The sequence below is a fragment of the Pyxicephalus adspersus genome, chromosome 1 (genome assembly GCF_032062135.1).
Source record: "Pyxicephalus adspersus chromosome 1, UCB_Pads_2.0, whole genome shotgun sequence".
Taxonomy (NCBI): Eukaryota; Metazoa; Chordata; class Amphibia; order Anura; family Pyxicephalidae; genus Pyxicephalus; species Pyxicephalus adspersus.
Window position 1 is genome coordinate 168,695,347 of NC_092858.1, and position 22,237 is coordinate 168,717,583.

A 22,237-nucleotide genomic window follows, 5' to 3' on the forward strand; every position below is an offset into this window, starting at 1 on the left:
AGTATACAAAAACTTTTTATTCTTAAATAGAGGAAGGAAAGTTTAAAACCCTGGTCAGGTTTTTATTCACAGACATGCCCCAGCTGGATTGCCTCATCCTCATCAAGACAGAAACTGATAGGGAATCCAAAATGTCACCAGAAAACGCAAGAGTAAACCTTCCCAATTGGGATACCTTTTCTAGTCCAATTCTACTTTCTTTGAAAGAAACTATGCAATATTACCTATACATACAGAGCTCCAATAATAGAACATCAATCGCAACAATTTTTTTCCATTCAATTTTTTCTTTGTAATATTCTTTGGTTTTTATTTCCTGCAAAACCTTTCCTTGTGTGAACATAGAAAAGCGCAGAGACTGTTGGTGGGTGCCTCATCATTATTTTAACGTCAATTGACCCAGCAGACGTACTCAACTGATATTTTATAGTATTGTCCTTCACTTGTCTCCTTGAAACCACATATATAGGAGGTAAAGGGAGGGACAGAGAAGCTGGGACAGCACAGAGTAATTCAACACACCCAGAAGAGGAAATAGTTATGGTGTGCAAAGGAGGGGCTGCTCTAGGGAACTCTTCCTACAGTATAAACATTTCAAAGCAGTTTAGAGACACACTGCAAATTAATAAAATGAACCTATAAAAAGAAAAAAAACTGCAAGTATTTATTTAAAACAAATTTTTCAGGTAAAAATGTAAGGGTAAGAATATCTAGGGATAGAGGTGTGGCTCGAAATTACACCTTTTGGATCCATCAATGGGCTTTGCTTCAAACATGTATTGGTTGCCTATACAAGTCTATTGAAATGCAAAACCCACTTTTAGCCACTCAAAAGTAGGTCATAAGGAAGCCACCTGCAGGTTAGATGCACCTGCCAAGGATTTTCAAATAAGCTCAGAAATCTCTCAAACTGATGCCATCAACACAAATTCAAAGCCAATGGGCACCTGCCCAAACAGTCAGAAAAACACCATATGTAGGTGTCCCGAAGGGTTAAACCTTTGCCTGAAATTCTCATACATTTACTGCACATTTTATTGCAGGATGTCAAATCCAAAGTGCTTTATTAACCGGCAATAAACTACTTAGAATAAATTAACTATACTTAGACACATGAAAGGTCAACTAAATGGTAACCAATGTTTTTCCTGTGATTTTTCCTTGAGTGCTTCTGCTGATCTTTTTCCCATGGTCACCATTTAGAGGACAGTTAGTGCAACATGTTACAGTTAGTGCTGGGTGACTACTTAGCAGAGTGTGTTCATTTTTAGGTGGGTAGCTAATGTTCAAGTTTCAAGGAACTTTTTTGTTTCAGGATAGAAAGGGAATGGAGGTTACTCCCTCATTGTAAATTGCAAGGCTTAGTGCACATGGGCTTATTTTCCTTACTGATTCATTAAAAGTGAGTTTGAATGGTAATTGGATAAGAAACCAATTTTTAGGTTTCCATTTGGTAAGAGAGATCAGACCCGTTGGTGGATGTCTATTGGAATTCCCAATCGGTTTCAAGAAAGATGACAGAATGGGCATAATATCAAACACCTATGTGTTGTTTTAGGACCTTCAGCTGGACTACCGATTGGCTGGTTGGGTGCAAGGTTAGCAGCAAATTTGCTGGTAATCAGCAGCAGATTAGACCTAAGAGGGATGAGGGTGGGAATTCCCTTTCCCTGTGACGTCACGTGTGTATTGTTGCTGCAGACCATCTCACATTGCTCATAAGATGTGTCATGTGTTTGAACTGCATGCAATATATTTTTACAGTCTCATTATGCCTTTGTATCAGTATTTACAAAACCATATATTCTTATCTAATAAATACGGAGGTGACACTTGTGCAATAGAACAAATCTTACATTCTGTACCAGAGATAAGAATATTGCTATAGCATACGTCAAGACTTTACTAGTATCTGATATGATGTCCAATACTTGGCTGCTTTACCTTACCTGATATCTTTATAGCTTAAGAACAAAAAATAATGCTTGTGAGTAATAAGATAATGACATTGTTTGTCAATTTTTGGAACTGCCACCGTGAAGTCCTAGAGAAAGAATGGCTTTAGGTAGGGGATGCTTGTTAGAAGATCTGAATTCTGCAGGTCATTTCATATAAAATATCTCCTTATATTTCTTTGATCATTTCCCCAGCATATGTCAGCTGTTTGGCTCCAGCCTTATGTAATCAATAGCACTTATTTTACAATAATCTATTTCAATCTTCTTTTTTCCTTCTCGATCTTGGCCTAGAGGAGCTGGAGGGATCACTATATGTCCATTTCCATAGCTTGGGACAGGTGCCTATAGGAAGCCATATTCATATTGTTGTCATGTAATGTTAATATTACCATATTGTTTATTTGTTCCATGATAAAAATATCCACCAACTATATCCATGAGCACAACTACATGAACAAGGATACACAAGCAGATTACCAGAATTCGGCTGGCGAAAAAGAATAAATTCTCCTCGCCCTCACCATCTGTAAGGACTTCTCTTTAGTAAGTGAGGTAAAAAAAAATATGTTTTGACTAAAGCAAACTGAAATCTGATTGTTTGTGGTTTCTGTAAATTGCACGTATTTTTGCTGTCAGTGATCTCTTTGCAGCTTAAGCTGAAGGTGTGTAAACCAGCATGACGAGTTGTATGTATGATTGAGCTACGTGCATTGAGTGTACTTAGATAACCAGAGGGCTTCCATGAAAAGCTAGATAATCAGTTGTAAATTGTTAATTAAATGGAATTTAAGGTGTGATTTTTAAGATTTAAAGTTGGTACCAACTATATTCATGCTGATAATTATTCTACTTGTGAGCCATTGGATTTTGGGTTGTGTGAATGATCAATTACATAAAGCAGTTTGAAGACGAGGTGAGCCTTGTGAAGGGTCTTTACTTGCTTTGAAATGCCACTCCCTTAACTTTATCAAGGTGTTATTGCTTCTGTGAAAGAGATGCCTGTCATTCATCAAATGCAATGGTTTACATACTGGCCAAACTGGCTTTTTGGAAGTAGACCATCCATTGAGACCATTTTTTTTCCATAGCTCCAAAAGGTATTTACTTTAAACACATTCCTCCTGCAATCTTATAGTGCCGTCTCTTTCCTTGCAATCCCATCACCACACTTATCCCTTCCAGAAATGTATCCCTCACATTACAATGGAGAAAAACTTTAGTTATACAAACATTAAAGATGGAGGATAAGGCTGAGTATTTCTCTCACTCACTGGTTCTCAAGCACCCTATCTCAGCAAATCCTTCTCTTCCTACGTAATATAAATATTTGAAAATGTTGCCATGTTTCTCCCCAAAAACAAACAAAAATTTAAACCACAATAGCAAGCAAAGCCCCAAACACCTAAAATGTTGGCACTATAAACATGGTGCAAGAGATGAAGCCCATTATGCCCTGTCTGGTTGTCCTTGAAAAGTGAGGAAGTTCAGGAAAGCAGTAACACTGCATACGGTTCCAAACCTTTCCCATTTTTCAATAAAAAAAATAAAACCCTCTAAAAAACAAATAGGTTATTACATCTAAAGTGCAAGTAAATTAACTGAATTTACCCGAATGGCAGTCCCAACTCTCTTCACAGGCAACATGCCCAAAGGACCAATCGTTGTCATGCGAGATGCCCGTTTAGCTCAATGGCTTTGAGAAAGTCAGTATTTGCATGGAAGGTGTATCGGTGGATTGGAGACTAGAGATATTATGATTTTTTTTCAGTTTACTTGCCCTGTTAGTTGGCTTTTTTTTGAAAATATCAGTAAAGGAGCACCTTGAGCCCAGATTGGCTTTATGCTCTCTTGATTATGTTCTTGTCTCTCAGTAATTAGATTAATTATCATGTAATCTGGAACATGTGTCAGAAAAGAAGTGCTTTGGGGACAGGGGTGCGTGGTACCTCTTACCAGTTTCAGAAAGTAAATAAGGATGCTTTTCTCTGTGTATAAATGCTACAGAGAGACCAGTACCAGGAGAGCAATGGTCCCTTTTTCCATAATTTAGTTTATAAAGTATTTTATCCATAAGATATGCATGTTGAATTTTCAATGTTTAGGCATACTTGATTAAAACTATAAAAGGGCTTTAAAATGAGCCGCTAATTCTAATAGTATAATGCCAAAAAATGTGATGATGCTGAGAATATAACCCTGGAGGTATAACAACTTGTATCAAGTAAAATAATCTTTGACACCCAGCTTCTGCAACAAAAGTCCAATCCAGTCTAAAGTTTCCCCGTGCACACTAGATCCTGCTGAAGTCAGTGAACTCAGGTGACAATTTTGACACATCTCTATCTTTGGGAAGCACCTGTGCCAGGTGAAAATCTCACCTTTCCTCAAAGCTTTACATTCCTGATGATGTTTATGATTACACCAAATTTTAGCAGCAGTATCAGAGGTGTGCCAATGATTACTCAGGCATACGTGTTGACATTTTCATAATACAATTGACAAGGTAAATAGAAAGTCACAACATGTTACATTATGCTTCTATGAGCAGTTGGCATTGCACATTCATGACACAGCATAGAAGGAAGAATACAGCTCTGCTGCCATGATGGCTTTCACTGTGATATGGTGCACAAAGACAAACAAACAATGCTAATTATGACTTAGTAAACTCTGTGTCGTGCTTTTATTAAATAACTATTCCCGGCAGTGAGAGCATTTATTGAGCTGGTAATGCTACCCATTAAACACAGAACAAGGCAGCCCTCGGAAATTTGGCTGTGGCCAGTATTATTGCCTTTGCAGTGCTGGGTCCTAGGATCAAATCTCAGCCAGCTCACTTTCTGCAAGAAATTTGTACATTACCCCCGTGGGGTTTTTATCTGAGCATTTCAGTTTCCTCCCACATCCCCGTGCAGTTAAATTAACTCAAAATTAGCCTTAGACTGGTAATGACATATGACTATGGTAGGGACATCAGATTGTGAGCCCCTTTGAGGAACAGTTAGTGACATGACTATGTAATATGTTTACTTTGTAAAGAGCTGTGTAAAATGTTGGTGCTATATAAAAACAAGATATTATTAATTTCATTTAATTTATTCTGAGTTATGTGCAATGCCCTGAACAGTAATCACACACAACCCGAATATACAGAATATGCAGGACAAGTGTGCTTCCCTAGGACTGTGCAGTGATTTTGTCACTCTCCGATTCCTCTATCAATAATCATGTTTTAGTATATATATGGCAGCGTTAAGTTTATGTTTTTTTGGCTTATATTTCACCATCCCTGGTTCCTCTTGTCTAAGAATATGAAAATGACTACATGGATTGATATTGGTTGGGCATTCCTAGACAGGTTGCATTTGCATGCATACTACCCTAAAATTCCCACTTTGGATGATGAACCTACAAGACTGAAAAACAAATGTATTAAATAAATAAAGGCAGGCCAGGTACAGTTAGGCTATGGAGGAAAGGTATAGATAATGCTGGAAGTCCTCCAGCCAGAAAATAATGCTTGGTTTGTGGCAGTTTCTAATGCACACAGTGAGACAGGTGCAGGACAGCACTTTTTGAATGAAAAATCAGATCACCTTGGTAGGCTAAGCACCATGTATGAATCTCAATATTTAAAGCCCAACTCCCAACTGTGGGACTTGCAGGTTTAACAAGTTATTATTTGGGTATTCATTCTTCATATTCTGCATAAATGTTCACATTCCTCTATTCTCAATTTTGAAAGTTGGGCGGTATGGGCTACCCAGATTTGGATATTTATTTGGGAACTGCAGGATTGCAGAGTGGTGCCGTGTGTAGCCGAGTGCAAATACATTTTTACTGTACAATTCAGTCATATGCTTATGAACATCTTTTGATCACAAAGTACACAGGCTTATTTGGCAAGGGTTAGTAAATCTCCCTGGAACGGTGAGACCAATTGCGATTATCTGAGGTCTGTGCACAAGAAAATACAATACTTTGGGGGATTATACTAAGATATAGATGGTTCCTGACATATGTGATCTTCTAATGAGGCTTCATGTTTCCTGGCTTCAGAAAGACAAACACCGCTCCAAACTGCCCACAGGGAAAAGGAGGGGACAGCGGCTCTGCTGCTGTCATCATATACAGGTCCAAACCTGCCATTGTCACTACTAATTTGGTCAGCAAATGTAAAGCCTAATTCAAGGCATTCTTTTCAGCCTGTGAACCCACTAGGTAGATTTAAATTTCCTTCCTGCCCCTTCTTGGTTTTCATTCTTTTTCTACATTTGCATGGCAATGCTCAGTACAACACCAAGCATTCTGGTACACAACAGCTCAGTTGGCATGGCGCATTGGGGTGGCATTCACAAAGATTTGAACTCTTGCCTCCTGTACTGCTATAAATACATTCATTAAGCCAGCCCATCTCTTCCTTTTACTCACTTTCTCCACGCTGCTACCAGATGCACAACCTGCAGCCTATAGCAAGCTACCCAACAACCCTCTCCTATGCATACGCACTCCCTAATATGGAAAGCCCATCTGCCCCAGCTATAGATGGCCTCCGTAGTAATGATAGTGCTTTTGTATGCCAATGTGCAGAAGATTTGACAAATTAATCCTGATTTAATAAAGCTCTTCAAGGCTGGAGAAGATACAACTTCATCGGTGAACCTGGGTGATCCAGCAAACTTGCAATGGATCTAGTCCAGGACTGAAAACATTTGCTAACAAATAGCAAATGTCTTTTAGGGAAGCCATTCCAGGTTTGCTGGATCACCCGGAATGCTCTCCAACCTTAAAGATCTTTAATAAGTCAAGCCCATCGGTTGGGAAAGTTGTAGCTTGTCGGCACAGCTGGATCTGACACAAAAGTATGAAAGTGAATGTAAGAGTTTCAGGTGGGTGCAGGGGTAGTAGGGCAAATAAAATGATACCTATACAAGAAGTTTTTCCTTTACCTTTTTCTTATAATTCTACAGTCACAGCCATATTTATGCATTTTATACACACTGCTTCACAATGATAATGATTTATGAATCCTTCTTACAAGGTTTAGCAAAGCGATTGTTCTGTAAACTTGGAAAAAAGGTGAAATGGTGTTCCCTGCAGTCCTCCAATCACATGGCAGCTTTTTAAGGATCTGTTTCCTGAATGGTCGAAGTAAGCACGTCATCACCCTATTGAATGAGCTGAGTAAGTGACAATATTCTATATTTTACTTTATAGTGTTTGTATAGGATAGTGTTTGTTCAGATCATTCCCAAATCTATGTAATAGGCAGTAAACATTCTTCAATAAAAATTATAAAAAGGAAGATATACAAATTACTAGTGGGCAATAAACTACAAGTGGTTATAAAATGTTTGATTTACCTACCTGGTATGTTCGCAGATATGCTAAGAATCTTCCTGCTTGTACAACAAAAGGCCTCCACCCCTTAAGCTATTTACACATGCTGGATGATTGTCCTACAAGAATACCTATCATGATTGTCTTTGGTGAAACCCAAGCATGTGTACAGTGGTCACGAGGCGGATCACTAAACAACCAAGCAGGGACAACCATCATTGTCTATGGGGGAAGATGCAGCGGGGTCCCTCCTGCTCGTCCTCCCCTCTCCATAGTGCTGTACATACAGTCCTCTTTTTGTACTGTTACTAGAAACTTGTCTATGTGCAGCTTTACACATCACATCTTTAAATCAATCACCCCCAGTGGCTATTTCTGGGAATTGGCTGCACCCAAAATATTTGTTATTTGCCCTGCCTCAACTTGTAGAAAAACAACCCAGGCAGTGGTGGGCAACTATCAGGTGGGTAACTATCAGGTGGGTGGTCAGTTGACATTTTATCCCTAAAAATCACCATTAGTAATTGTAGGTTTGTTACAGTCCTTTGCTGACCATACACATGCCATCATTTGCATTTTCAAACTTTTACCTTTAACCTACATTACCTAATGTGTGCATTTGAATAGGAAGGCAAACAACCAATGGCAATGAATGAAACTCTGTTGCTATACTATGCGGAAAGAAAACAATCATAGAAAGAAAAACTTAGCAAACAATGGGGAACATAAATGTAGAACACGATAAATCACCTCCCATGCCTTAGGATATGAGACAGGCCATTTTGGTTCCTGGTACACCACTCAAGCTTTACAAAAAGCGAGCGGTATGTGGAGATTCATTTTATTGGTATGTAAGAATAGGACTCTCGGGCAATGGAAAAATCTGTGCACCATTTTTACCCATTGGCTAGGGCTACATACACGCGTTAGATGTTTTTGTCTGATTCTGGCTTCTGGACCAGTATCGGATGAGAATCCAACATGTGTACAGCAGTTGTCTGACGTTGTTCATAGATCCGTCTGGGTGGATCCATGAACAATGAAAGACCAGAGAGTGCCTATAGAGCAGAAAGGCATGGTATGTATAGCGCTTGTTCATGCAAGTCCTTTCCAACAACAAAAATCTAATGTGAACCTAGCCTAAGTCAGAGAGAAGATCCCAAGCAACCTGTAAATTGATCAATGGCTATAAATTGTCTTGTAGGACATTTCACCCAAACTGGCCAATTATAGCCTTGCCATCTATTTACGGTCCATTTATATGACTGTTTGCACTTTTTGAGTGTTCAATCTATATGGAAAAAGAAAATCTTCCTAATTGCATTTTTTCTTGGAAAATGGCTTGTTCCCAGAAAAACTCTGGCACCAATAGTGCTCAATGAATCTGCTCAGAGAGGGTGGCAAGCCTCTGAAGACAATTGCAAGACCAAGTGTGTCTTCTGAGACCATGGAAAAGCATTGTGCACCAATAATATGGCTGCTCATGTCATATCTTCTATATTATGTAGATAGGATTTATTCTGTAGTCCTGCAGGGGATGGCTTGTTCACGACAAAAAGAGTAGAAACTCCCTGGATTTGTAATCGGATCAACAGACATTTTAAAGACTAAATGTGGAGAAATGTTCACATATCGTAGGAGTTTACACATTGTTTCTTTTAATGTTACCCAGCCATAAACCGATTTTATCTCCCTGCATGCTGATTGGACCACAAAAGTAGCAGCAAGACTTTCAAGTCTTCATCTCTTCTCCAGTTAGCATTGACCTTATTGGCATATGGGCATGCAGCAAAGACTGATTGGCTCCTGGTTTTATTCTGCTCTCTATTAATGCTGTGCAGGAGATATTAGACTCAGGTACTAGCTGTATGTAAAAAAAAAAAACGTTACATTTGTTTTTTTTTTAAAGACTATATAATGCATAATTTATGATTCATTACCACTGCATGAAGTTCAGCTTTAATACCGAGCTCAGGTTAGATAACAATCTTACAGTGTAAAGCTCTTGTAAATGTAATCCTCCTGGTACAATAAAACAGGGAAAAGCAAACATCAATTTAACAGCCAGACAGGTATTAACACCACCATTGTTCCTAAAACAGGCTGGCAGAGAGAGGAAACCACTAAGCACAGAACATTGTATGCAAGGAATAGGTGCTGCTTACATATCCAATGCATACAATCCATTCTGCCATAGAGTTTCCAAGGAAAGATTTGGTATTTAGAAGGAAGTGATGTGTAAATGAATCGTTTTCACAAGATGAAACTTATCAGGCAGAGGGGTAATTACAAATACCAGGGCCCTATGGATGAATTTTAACGGGGTCCCCATCAGTATCTATTGACTTGTACTGCAAACAAAGACCAGAGGAGTGTCAGAATATAGAGCACAGCTGCTTTTCTTACCTGCCATTAAAAAGTGTGTCAAGATGACAGAATGGAACTGCAACACCCAAACTGATCAACCTAGCTACTCATCCCTATCTACAATGCTTTTACATTTAGCTAGAAGTAAGCAACCTGTACTGTTCCTTATATATAACTTTAACATTGGTGGTCAGAATTGGGCCACCTATAATTCACCCCCTTTAGGGTTTCCATTTATATCCCTTGGCAGAAATTGCAAATGAACAATTACAAATTGTAGCTAGATAATCTGAATGCTGTTCAACCAATTATATAGAGACTGCTGCCTGGAAGCGGCTGCGGCGTTGAGTAGGAAGGTAGTAGTAGTCTACCAGAACTAAATTGGTTTGGGAGATAGAGTTATAAAATCGTGCAACAATTGCAGTGATCTTTTCTCACCATCATAAGCAAAGTAATCCATTTATAAAACTTTATTTGAGGAATCCTTTTCACACATGATCTAGGCTCACCCCCTATTCCTACCATGATCTTACAAAATCTGCATAGAAAGCTACGGATGTAGTAACACCCTGTATCTCAGAATTGGACTATCAACATCTACAAGGATGAATGGATATGATTATATGAAGTTTAAACTGAAAGTTAGGAATGTAAATATCCATTTCTACCTTCATCCTACCTATGCCTTCTAGGACACCAGATGTAGTAGTGGCTGGGGTGGATTATCAGATTGGGGTTTATTCATCAAGCAACTCGGAGTGAAGAGAAGTTACCCTTGCTGCTTTCTTTGAAGACCTACCTTAAAAGTTAAGTACTTGTTCTATACCCTAAACTACTAAAATAATATCTAAGTTGGGTATTACAGGAAGTCATAGGAAACTTTTAATTTATTCAATAATTCTTTTACAGGGAACTGCTTAGCAGTTTCCTAGGAAGGGTTCCACCCTTTCACTCTCTACCCAAACCCCCTTCCAAAAAAAAAGGTTTTGGCTAGACATAAAACTTAAGACCATCAGTTATTGTAATAAATATGTTTTTAAAGTTAATTCCCCCACCAAAAAAAATTTAATTCACACTCGAGCAGCTATATTAAGAACATTTTCCTTAATTTTTGCACCTCTTTATTCAGGCAATTCATAATCCTGGATAGCTCCTTTCAAATCCTTCATCACAAGCAGCAATATGTGTTCATTTTCTGCAATGTAATCGGAACACTTACGATGCTTTCAAATTTCTTTACAATGTATGCACAGGCAACTATCCACCCATATAATATTGAATAGAGCGAGACAATGTCAAGTTTCTATTGCTATCCTTTCTATCCCTGAAAAATAGATTTACCCTATTTTGACCAGAATCATAAAGGTAGTAAGTGAGGGAAAAGCCCACATTTGGGTTGTCTCCAGAAAAGATTGGAGATCTTCCATTGGCTGCACTTGTACCTGAAATCTAAACAATTTCTTCTCTTTGAGGAGGTTTCCTTTAATTATTGTTGGCAGAAAATATAAATCATCTTGGGTTATAACCCTCTCCTACTCTATGCAAACTTAAAAAAAAAGGTTTTGGCTTTACATACACTAAAACATTTCCAAAGATATTACTATATAGAAAACTTTTGAATACCAGAGCTTGGTAGAGATGACGAACATTCCTCTTCTTTTAATATATAACATACTAGTATATGGTAGTATATAGATATGATCAAAAGGTCAGCTCTAGAGTGACAAGCCTATCTAGATGCCATGTTTCATCCAGATTATATGTTATTTGCATGAAGCAAACATGGGCAGAGAATAGTTTACACAAGGAAAACCAAGTCCAGCAAAAAAATCATTGACCATATCACAAATGGTCGCAAACATCATAAGCCTCAGGAATTAAAAAATAAAACATACATAAATAACAGTCAAGGAAAGGGAGGGTGGGTAACTCCTCCGCCCTTTTTAGCTGAGCTTTAGATATTGGGCTCTGTAAAGAAAAGACTTGGTTTAGCATAGCGGTTAGGATCAGGCTGGTATACTTAGGTTATGTCCAGATTGGCAGTGAGGTTGCAGTGTGATTACCGCTTCCTCATGCCAGTGAATTGTTGCCTCTGGGTAGGTGCTACAAGTATCTTCACCCTGTGGCAGCCCCATAGAGACTGAATAGGGTGGCACTGCTCAGTACCACACTGTAGTTGCTTTAGAAACCAGTGCCGCAGTGTGAGTGACCGAGTGGCTAGCAAGGTGTGATCCGCCAGGGGCCATGCGGGATTGCCTAATCCTGCTGCAGGTGGGAATCTGCCCTTTTCACCTAATCACTAAAAACCATAAAATGGTTTCACACTGAAATTATTGGAGCTTTCCCACCACCTCCTATCACATTCATATCACAATTCTATTGCCCAGTGAGCAGCCCCTCATTGTAACAGGCCAATAGAAATGGGGGCAGCCTGATGGGAATTATAAAGCTATAACATACCAGAATTATGACCATACCAGGGAAATTCCATATCCAACTGGTGTACAGTCACATAGTTTAAATGATAGCATTGGTTATATGGTCCCTAACAGAGGAATATTTTTTCAAGTAGAACAGGTCTCTGGACAAGCCTGAAATATCACCTAAAACTTTACTTGAATAAAGACCAAGACAAGACTTTGAAATATCTTTGTACAGCAGGTAGAACAACATCTCTCAGCCACCATCCGGCTTACTCCAATGAAGAAACTTTTGAAACTTGTTCACAAACTAAGAATATCATTTAAAAGCTAAATGTTCTACTTGACTTCCCCAGATCATCATTAAAAATTTGTGTATAAAAGATAGAGATGTTGCAATAAAATAAAGAAGGTATCTTAGATATGAAGAATCAAACAGAGGGGTAACATACAATTGATATTATAAAACCAAGGTGCAGCAATGGAACATACAAGATGCGTCTGTATGCACACAAGGAACATTTAAAATAATTATTCCAAGAATACTTTTGTATATGTTGACCCACATTAACAAATTAATTATTAAAGAAGTGATTATAGTTATAAACCCCAATTTTTTTATATCCAAAAATAATAATTTTTCAATGATTAATATTCATTAATATTTTTGACACAAAAAAGAACAAATGTTTTGAGTTAAAAGCAAATCATTATAATTGTAAGGTAATGTAAGGATATTAGACTTGTTAATAAGAGGTAAAAAATAAAGATATTGTAAGGAAATATTGGCTTTATTTATTGAAGGGTTCATACTCCTTAAGGGCAGTTAGAACACGTTTTTATTTGTTGTGTGCAGATGAGAATTATTATGTTTTATTGAATAAAGCCAAACATCCTAGAATATCAATACTGTACACATAAGCGGTCAAACTATTATATAAATATATCTAAAAAATTATACCCACACACTTATATACACACCCTCACTGTATACTTTCCCAACGGGCCCAATAGGACTAAAATCTCAGCTTGCTACCTGTTCACATACTCGACTCGGAAAATAGAGAACTGCGCTTACACAAAATTCTACATTTAAAACACCTTAAGGGACAATTTACAACCTGCCTGTCTTAATGAGTTTTAGTAACAGAGAACATAAATTGCTTTAAGAAAAGCTCACTCAAGGCACCAGAACAAGCAAAAAAATCCCCCCCAAAAAACTATAAATAAATATTTTGTTCTTGAAAGCATTGGTGCACCGCAGTGCATTTGTGTTGGTTAATGAACCAGGGGGTGCCTTTGGCAATGTACACATATAAAAGGGGCCCTGAACCTAACATACACATAAATAAAAAAGCCAAAATAATTTGAGCTGAAAATAAGTAGGGTTCATCATATTCTCAAACAAGAGCTTTATTGCAAAACTGATCAACATTCAAAAAGTAAGGACAATTTTTGGAGAGAAAAAAATCTCTCAAACAAAGCAATTCTATGAAATTGCACATGATTTGATATAAAAAATATATACACACACACATTCCAGATGTCTTTCTTTTTCTATATTTGCCAGTCCATAGTCATGTCCCTAGCTGTCCCTCAAAGGGGCTCACAATGTACCTATCTCAGCCATATGTTTTTTTTGCACTCCATGGTCAATTTTTTTGGGGGCCAATTAATCTAACTGAGTACCCAGTGGAAACCCACACAGACATGGGGAGAGCCTGCAAACTCCATGCAGATAGTGTCCTGGAGGAGAAACGAACGACAAAGGCCAGAGTGCTAACCACTGAACCACTGTGCTGCCTGTGCCCCTTTACAGATAGCCAAAAAGATCATTAATGTCACCTAAACTGGCTACATTTTTTACTGTTTCTCTTCTTTGTCAAAGATATATATTAAATTTATAATATATATTTATATTTATAAATATTTCCAATTTATTTTAACTCCGCATAAATACATATACATTTATACAAGTATAATAATTGTAAAGCTGAATATGTATATACACACAGCATCAACATTCTGCCTCATTCTTTAAATACATATTAAAGTTCAGTATATAAATGATCAGTCATTATTTATGGATATGCACATGTGTAATTAGATTGGGGTATATATATATTTATATATAATATACATTGTGCAGGCCATGTATAGGACTCACAGCAATCAAATCACAGCAAGGTACATTCGGAGCTATGTCTTACCTGGGTCTTTGTGACAGTGTGTTGCTCAGTCCCCAGCTTCCTGCACATTACTAATCAGTGCAGAGAATGAGTTACCTATTGACACAGGTGAAGTTTCTCCTCCCCCAGGCTCTGAGCTCACACCTCCTAGTAAGGTAAGAGAGGCAGATTCCTAGCCTTAACCCTTTCAGGGCAGGGCCTCCTTACAAGGAATCTGAGAATCAGGCAGCTCCATGGCTCTGTCTTGTAGCCCTGGGGATCTTGCAAAACATTTCTAATTATGTTGTTCAGGGGAAGAAGAAGACTGGAGAAAACAAATGCCTAAGGCTCGTTCCATCAGGTGCGCTCATCACCATGGCATGCAGAATGACACAGTACATACACTTATCATATACACCTCTACTGACTGTGTTAACGTGGGGAAACCAGAATTGCAGAAGGTAGCAAATTTGATAATAAATAGAAACTAGGCTATATTCCATGCTATAGATCAGTGTTTCTCAACCAGGCTTCCTCCAGAAATTGCTGAGGCTTCTTTGAACAATAAGCAGTTTGTGCATTTTAGGCCAGTTTAAGTGACAATAATGATCTTTTTGGCTATCTGTAATGGGGCACGGGCAGCAGGCTGGCTCAGTGGTTAGCACTCTGGTCTTTGCAGTGCTGTCCCAGGTTCGTTTCTCCCCCAGGACACTATCTGCATGGAATTTCCAGGTTCTCCCTATGTCTGCATGGGGGTCCACTGGGTACTCTCGCTTCCTCCCACATTCCAAAAACATACAGATAGAATAATTGGCCCCCAAAAAATTGACCATTGACTGCAAAAAAAAAAAACATGTGGCTGAGATAGGGACATTAGATTGTGAGCCCTGTTTGAGGGACAGCTAGTGACATGACTATGGACTTTGTAAAACGCTGCGTAACATGTTGGCGCTATATAAATACTGTGTAATAATAAAGGGTGACAATCTTCTCAATGTAAGAGGCATTCTTCCCACAGATGACCACTCTAATTTACTGGGAATTTATTCATTATAGACGGGGTTCCATGAAGACCTGAAAGTTATTTCAAAGGTTCCCCCATATTGAGAATCACTGCTCTAGATGAAGTAGTGCAAAGCAAAGAACTATGGGTGCAGCTGCCATAGCTCATACATTTTTCTGTCCCTGTTTACATTACCGCTCTCCCTGCTTCAGGTTTGCATTACAGGTCTGTAAAAACAAGTCTGCTACTTAATTTTCTGGGGATTTCTAAGGGCTCATTAGACTTCTGTGTTGTGGTAACACATGCAACATGCAACGCTGCATTGTTATTAATTGCAAATGACGCCCCCAATGCCCTAAGGCATTGCAGAGCACCACAAGTGCAAGGTTGGTTAAAACATTTTTGTTTTCCTTTGAACAGTAGGGTTTATTGAAAGCACATTTATTTTTAACAGGCTGCCTTAACACAATGCACATTAACATGAGACATAAATCACTGCAAATGGGTCCTAGAGGACTGCTTTGTTGGAACTATCATGGAAATATATGTAAAAATAACAGTGATAAAAATATAGATATCAATGAACAACTAAGCTAGAGCTATTTCATAAGAAACAGAGTTAAAGGAACAATAACATTATAATAATATCAGAGATTGGAAATCCAACTGAATGGTAGCGTAAAGGGGACCCTTTGCTCCCCTCTGCAAAATGCATATACTTAGCTTTCCTTTGCCATAATATTGCTCTATTCAGTTGCTGAGACAGAAAAAAAAAAACATTCCATTGACTTCCAGATATGGGTGAGCATGTAATTAACTTTTCCTATATATCCAATAAAAGGATAAAAGTCCATAGCTCTCTGTGAACTCCAATAAGTTGAATAAAAGACCATGCATTTTTTTCTCTCTTATTGACAGTTAAATGGAGCAGTGCAAGATCATTGAAAACATGGATTTATTCTCATTGGAAGGGAAGAAGTAAAATTACAATTTGTTTTCCCCATAAGGTCAAAGGAAAAGGGTCACTCAAATGGTACGTGTGCACAAAGACAATGCGGAATGGAGCGATGACCTTGGACATGGACAGACTGATCACAGAACTTTTGAATATAAAGTGGATTTTACAAAGTGATTTTGGAGAAATGTTTACCTTTTTGTTTTGCCATATAGTGCAGCTTTAGGTGTGTGATCTGTGAACCAATGTTTACCTTGAATACAGATCTTTGCAGTATCTAAAGAGGATTTCCTAATATGAATAAACTGACACCTCAGCTGAACAATCTGGGGTATTTGTGGTATCAGAAAAAGGAAACAATGTAACACCTTTTTGAAAGTTTTTCATTTAAATCCATTGTTTAAAGCTTTTGTTACTTAGTTCTTAATGTGTCTTGGTGTAAATATACAACAATTGGAGGGTAATGGATTGTATGCATTACTCTACCACTATACAGTTCTTAAAGTTTTACTCTGAGCTGCTGTTAAATTCAGATCAAACCCAAAATGCTTGGGTTAAATGCTGGAAATATAGGGGTTAAGGGACAAAAACATACCTTATTCCCTGCTCTCCCTGACCCATTTCTCACAGGTTTTGCCTTCTGTTTCTGACTGGCCAGTGGCCAAATAAAGTTCCACCTGCTCAGCACATCCTAACTGTGTTAGTGTTACCTTTTAGCCACTAAGGGTTTGTTAGTCTACTGCCCAAAGAGGAGGGGAGTCTCTATTGGACAGGGGGGAGTAGCAGGTTACAGAAATGCTTACATTTGCAGTTCTGAATAGGCTTGAGCGAGAATGCCTCTGGCATGCTCGTGACAATTTCTGCAAACCTCTGATGGGTCCACGAAATTTCGGCAAACCGATTTTGTGAAACCATGGGAAGATCAAGGAAATTATTACGATCCCCGGCACTAGAGAGTAATTAATCCCTAGTGCCTGGGGATCGCAGTGGAACTTCCTGGTGACCATACAGCCTGGTGACCGTAGGAACTCAACTGCAGATGAAATCTTAATGGAGAAACTCTATTTAGAGTTCATCTGCAGTTCCACTGCAATCCCCGGCCACTAGAGGTTAATTAGCTTCTAGTGCCCCGGTATCACAATGGATTCTCAGGGCTGCATTCGTTCATGCAGCCCTGGGAATCCTGTGTGCATTCCCTGATACTAGAGGTTAAATGGGGACAAGTCTCCCCATTCAAACTTCAAAGCATGATGATCCACAATGTCTCCCTTTCTAATTGCTTTCCTAATACACCCACTTGCCACTTTATTAGGTACGCCTTGTTAGTACCCCATTGGGCTCCCTTTTGTGTTCAGATTTGCTGTAATTCTCTGTGGTATCATTTCAACAAGGTGTTGGAATTTCACAGGGATTTTGTTCCATATTGATAGGATAGCATCACACAGTTGCTGCCGATTTGTCAGCTGCATATCCTTGATGCAAATTTCTTGCTCCACCACATCCCAAAGGTGCTCTATTGCAATGGTTGCCAACATTTTCAGAGCTACAGACCACTAAACTCACGGGCCCCGGACCGCACATGTACGGGGAGCTATGTGTCATTCAGAGTGACGTCATGATGCCAGAACCCGTCCACTGCGGTCATAGAGGGATAAACATAGTCAGCAACAATAATATGGCATTGCTAAGTTAGTACTAAGGAGCCTTACCACCACTATCATCCTGAATTACAAATATAAATCAAGATGGATCCATTACTTTATCCTAAAAGTTACAACAAAGTCCATAAAGAATACAGAACTTCTGTAAAGTTACCTAAACCTTTTTTTTCAGTAACACAATCTATAATGCAAACTATTAAATGATAAACTGGGGAAAATCTACAATGTAAGGCGTATATAAGTATAAATGACTCAAACCAGGAAATCCATACCTGATGATCCGATACATGTAATAATTGAATGTACACCTTGTTAATGTAAGTTATTGATGTTCCTTGTAATAAATTATATCCTGGTTTATTGAACCTCCGAACAATAGCAAAGAAAATACTTCAAGTTGTAAATTCCTTTATAGGACATGATCCGAGTTCTGCAAAAAACATTATCAGTATTCAAATGTATTACATTTTGTTAGTTTATTTTAATGAATAAATAAATACAACTTTTTTTTTTAACTTAGAAATGTATTTAGTTAAAAAGTAATGAAATTCATGCAGCCATTACATCGAAGGACTAGCAAGGCTGCAATATATTACATTTTTGTACTTGTTTGGATACAATTAAAACTCAATGCTTAGTTGCCTTGTTTTTTTGCACTGTTTGAACAGATATGACTAAATGCTTTTATTTACTTTAGTTTCATCTAGTCTATAGAAGAGGTTTCTTGTTAGGTTTTACATCAATTTATATACAATATAGCTCAAGGCATTGGCTCTTTTAATAAAAATATTCCTGTAGTTTGGGGAACTCCCTTGAAAGACATTTCTGAGAAGTGTTTCACAATGTTTAGTCTGCACTGCTGGATTCATTTTACTATAATTGAGTAAAACAGATTATTTGAAACAATTATTTTCTTAAATTTTCACTGTCATACTGCCATTTGATGGATATCTGATCGCATGAGCTGTATTGCCTGCGGAAAAAAGATAAATCTTTAAATTGGTATTCTAATGTGAAAGGATTAGTAGTTAATTGAAGAAGAGTTTGTGATAATTGGAGTTGTGCAAGATAGATAATGATATCAGATAAGACAAAGCAGAAACAAGTGGAACTTTATGGATTTGGAAATTTGCTGCTTGGGTTTACTTACGTTGCTGCTTGGGCTGACATACATGACCAAATCAGTTGTAGTTAAAGCTATAGCTCTGCTTTGAGAATGGGAAATCAGGCAGGTCTGTATTGCAGAAAAGGGTAGGAGATATCCCATCTTGAATAAGATATACTTACCTGCTTGAGTGCTGTCTTCTTTTGCATGCACAACTCAGTGTACTCTCGGGTAGTCCAGCATTCCCCCAAGCTGCTCGGACAGAATGAACTCCATGCATGCTTGAAAGTTACATCACCCTGGCCCGGCCAATCAAGATGGGACACATGAAAGAATAGAAGAATATTAATTATTAATTAATAATATTAAGTTTAATAATAAACTTTAAATAAATAAAACACAAAAATCTGGTAAAACAAGAGTGCATAAAAATACTGAAACCTGTAAAAAAACTGTACAGTAGCATATATAACATACATATAATATAATTTATATATTATATTATAAAAATACGCAGGGACACATGAACCAACGTCACCGAATGTTAGTGCACTCGCCGGCTGATGATCGGAAGAAGAGGACGCAGCCCGAGGATCTGACGGGCAGGGTGCCGGAGAACGCCAATGGGACCAGGTAAGTCTTATTTGTAATGTTTTTAGCTACCCCGGGTTGTGGCTCGGGGTTACCCCTTTCAGCTTTTTTTTTTACCCCGAGCCACACTTGGGTATACGGCTAATGGGGTTAAGAAACATTTCGCACACACTGATAGGTAGGAGATGTGCCCAAATTCAGGTATTCAAAACTGTAGTGTTCCAGTGTCTTGTTTGAGAAATACAAGTCCTTGCTTAATTACAGAAGAGCTCTGCAGAAAAGTGAAAAGACATCTCTGATACTTCAAAATATTGATGATTGAATTATTATGAAGTTGTGGTTACCCCTAGGGATGTGTTTTTTACAAGATAAACAAGTATCTACAGTGCCAAGTCTGTAGTCATATAATACAAATGGAAAGAGGAAAGAAAAGACAGACTTTTTGGCAATCTAGTGCAAAAACATTTTATGCATTTTTTACATTTTAATTTTATGACACACAGATTGCCTCTAGGATTAACATAGACCGTCTATGCAAAATACTTGGGCTATACATAACAATCCTATATTCAGTTCTCAAGTTCAAATACTCATAAAAAGGATGTTAATTATAGACAGAAAGGCAACTAGCAATCATGGATCTCAAATCCTGACTCATCTGATTGAATTTTTACAATATTATCTCAGAATTATCACTGTTTATTTTAACTTGGTCAAAGTATAAAATCTTGATTGTGTTGCCCCTATGATGTTGTATTTATAAATAATTAGATTCCAATTTCCACACTGTGCTTCTATTTTTACATTGCATTCTCTATGCGTGAATGTTTATATTGACTTGTTCTCTTGAGATAGGTCTGAAGTCTGTTTGCTCTCTACCTGGCTAATGTTTACTTGTTTCATTAAACATTATTCTACACTGATAAGAACATGTACATAACAAACACTGAAACAGGAGAAGAGATCATTTTTTTTTTTTATTCTACTCTCTGAATCCATAGAGGACCACCAATGCTGGACAGCCATTAGAAATGTCTATGTTCCTCAGTCACTGGCATGGACACCTGAAGAAAGATCCATGGTGGCCTAGGACCAGAGCATCACATGATGGCGGCTTTAGGTTTTGCCAAGTGTTGGCTCTTCTTCTGTTATCTATATCCCCAATGTGGAAAGTGCAATAAAATTGAACAAAAGGGGCTGACTCCTAAGCTGAATACACACGCTTGATTTTTGGTCACTGGAAATACATAGCTACATAGTTACATAGTAGGTTAGGTTGAAAAAAGACATAGGTCCATCAAGTTCTACTCTAGGGAAATAAACATATTCAAGATATAAAACCCTCTGGACATAGTTGATCCAGAGGAAGGCAAAAAAAAACAAAACAATACCAATACAATTTGCTTTAACAGGGGTAAAAAAATTCCTTTCTGATTCCTTGAGGCAATCGGTTGTTCCCTGGATCAACAGTCACTGTTTTTTTTACTTGAAAGCCTTAATACCCAGTTATATTCTGTGCTTTTAGAAATCATCCAGCTTAAACTTCTTTTCCTCCAGACGCAAAGAGTGCCCTCTTGTTTTTTGTACTGATCTCAAAGTGAATAATGGGGAAGAGAGTTCTCTATATGGGCCATTTATATATTGATACAGGGTGATCATATCCCCCCTTATACATCTCTTCTCAAGGGAGAATAGATTCAGTTCAGCTAATCTCTCCTCAGAGCTGAGCTCCTCCATTCCTTTTATTAGTTTAGTTGCCCTTCTCTGCATTCTCTTCAATTACACAATCTCCTTTTTGTGAACTGGTGGCCAAAACTGGACTGCATATTCCAGATGTGGTCTGACTAATGCTTTGTACAGGGGCAGGATTATGTCTCCAAGAAAGTACTATACTAGCTTTAGATATTGCAGCCTGGCATTGCATGCTGTTATTAAATCTATGATCTACCAGAACCCCCAGATCCTTTTCCATTTCTGACTCCCCCAAATGTATTCCCCCTAGACAGTATGAAGCATGCATGTTGTTAGCGCCCAAGTGCATAACTTTACATTTATCAATAATAATGTCATTTGCCACTTGGCTGCCCAATCAAACAGTACATCCAGGTCTGCTTGTAGATTATAGACATCCTGTAATGGACCTAATTCCATTTTATAGTTTGGTATCATCTGCAAACACAGAAATGGTACTTTTAATCCCAAACTCTTTATCATTTATAAGGATGTTAAACAGTAAAGGTCACAACTTTGAACTCTGGGGTACACCACTAATAACCTTAGACCATTCAGAGTATGAATCATTAATCACCATTCTCTGGGTGCGGTCTTAAAGCCAGTTCTCTATCCATTTACAGTTTGGTGATCATTTCCAGCAACAAAAGAGTAGCATGAAGGAACAGGCACTTTACACACAATGCCGTTCTGTTTTATGGAAAGGGAGGGGGAAAATGAGTCTCCATTGACTTGTGGAGTGGTTGTTCCCCATCAGTCATTCATGGATCCATCCGGACAAATCCATAAACTACATCAGGTGACCTCTGTATACATGTTAGATTCTCACCCAAAACGAGTCAACCACATGTATCGGGCAATTATCATCTGATGTGTGTACATAGCCCTACTTTGTAAATTTGTGATTACGTACTTTCCAATAGTGGACGATTTTTGGA

General features: G+C 38.1%; 1 protein-coding gene across 2 annotated transcripts in view; it reads right to left on the bottom strand.

Annotated features, from left to right (window-relative positions):
• Nucleotides 1-18,443, bottom strand: part of TMPRSS2 (transmembrane serine protease 2) — a 40,687-nt gene extending 22,244 nt beyond the window's left edge. Inside the window, exon 1 of one of the 2 annotated variants that reach the window (XM_072398323.1) lies at nucleotides 18,145-18,443. The gene's annotated coding sequence lies outside the window, so the exon portion shown is untranslated. Of the gene's footprint in view, nucleotides 1-14,295; nucleotides 14,446-18,144 lie in introns of those variants that run through there. The other variant, XM_072398322.1, reaches the window with a different exon arrangement.
• Between the last annotated feature and the right edge of the window lie 3,794 nt (nucleotides 18,444-22,237).